General features: G+C 43.0%; 1 protein-coding gene across 2 annotated transcripts in view; it reads left to right on the forward strand.

Moving 5' to 3' along the window:
• Window positions 1–16: 16 nt before the first annotated feature.
• Window positions 17–1,657, forward strand: part of LOC101854724 (filamin-A) — a 24,231-nt gene continuing 22,590 nt past the window's right edge. The window contains exon 1 of one of the 2 annotated variants that reach the window (XM_005100288.3): window positions 17–269. The gene's annotated coding sequence lies outside the window, so the exon portion shown is untranslated. Of the gene's footprint in view, window positions 270–380; window positions 592–1,657 lie in introns of those variants that run through there. The other variant, XM_013083580.2, reaches the window with a different exon arrangement.

The raw sequence follows: 1,657 nt of genomic DNA on the forward strand, positions 1-1,657 counted from the left end.
GAGAAAGAGGCTACCGCTCAACCGACACAGGTCTGAAGTGACGAGGGAGGGCCGCAAAAACAGGAGCAGAGAGACACCCAACTTCTGCCCCCTGACTCCACCCCTCAGTCCTTCAAGCAGGGCTAGTACAGGATTACCTCAACACCGAGTAGGCTAGCCTAGCAGTACACAGAAATCAGCTTCAGGTTTTTTTTCCTTCTCAATCGGATACAACACAACTGTACTGTGCGTGTTTCGGTCTGGAGTTACCAATCGGATATATTGCTCAGGTAGGCGATCTATTTATTATTGATTACTCTTCGAACTGCGGTGCTGTTATTACATTGATCTTTCATATCGATTCCAGTCCCCCTCCCCCCTTTTACCCCGGCCCTCTGTCTTCGCTCCTTCTGAACCCGTGTAGGCATTGCTGTTGGCAAATTAAACTTGTTTTGAAAAAGTGAAGGGAAGTGATGATGTGTGGTGGGAGGTGGCGTTTTGAGGGGTGTGGCATGGCTTACTAATACATGACGTCGTTCCAACAACTGTGAATTCCCAACCTCTTCAAATTGTCATGTAGATCTAGATGTTTCCAGTACACTGCTTGTCAAAGTAAGTGTCTCATAGTTGAGTTGGGTTTTTTTTCATCAGACCGAGCAACGAGAAGAGTTTCGAAGAATTTAAAGAGCAAGACTGACAGAAACAGCTGAGAAAAAGTAACGGAGTTAGACCTAGTGAAACCCTCCTAGAATCTAGATATCTAGATCTACCACTTGCTTGCATGGATGAAGTGTGTTTCATTCTTTGCGAACATTATAAGTGGAATGCACAGAGGAGTTTCATCAAAACTCTCTGGTTTCATGGATAAGAGTTCTTGATGCCTAATAAGTATAGAAATCTAGACCTATTTTTAAAAGACATCATAAACGTAATATAAACAAGTGACTGTCATGGCAGTTGTAGACCAAGCTGTTCCTTAGAGCTGTTGAGAAAGGATTTCTGAATGTTTAGGTTAGGCTGTCATTTTGAAACCTCAAATTAGATTTCTATGTGTCTAAATATTTTGCCTTTTTTCATTGGGGGGAAAGTTTAATTAGATCTATCTAGATCTAGATCTAGTCTAAATAACGTGTAAATCTCAGGTTAGATGTTGTACGAGGAAGTTTGTTCAGAAGGACGCGACACGACACATGCTGTGGCTCTGTCCCCACAGGTCATCATTCAAAGAAACACGCCCTGTTCGACCTGCAAGGCCAGCCTACCTCGGCATGCATGTGAATAGTTTGGACGCTTCCCCTGTGTGCATAATACGACAGTGTTCGATTCGTGCACGCTTTGCTTTGTGTGGTACATGTGGAGGCCCGATTTGTAACTTCTGTACTTTTTGGTCTCTGTTTTCAAGTTTTGGAGGGTGGGGTGTGGGTGGGCACATATGATGTGGGTGTGTCTGTTTGTGTGTTTGTTTACATGATGTTTGAGTGTGTAATGTGTATGTGTGCACACACTATTTTATTCCAGTTTGTGTAGATCTACACGTGTGTGTGTATGTGTGTTTGTTTGTTTGTTTGTTTACGTGTATCGTTTGTGTATTCATCTGTCTGTACGTATGTCTGTCTGTATGTCTTTCAGTCTGTGTGGCTGGATACGGATACCTTTGTATGACTAAACGTGTGTGTGT

This window comes from Aplysia californica, unplaced genomic scaffold, assembly GCF_000002075.1.
Source record: "Aplysia californica isolate F4 #8 unplaced genomic scaffold, AplCal3.0 scaffold00242, whole genome shotgun sequence".
NCBI lineage: Eukaryota > Metazoa > Mollusca > Gastropoda > Aplysiida > Aplysiidae > Aplysia > Aplysia californica.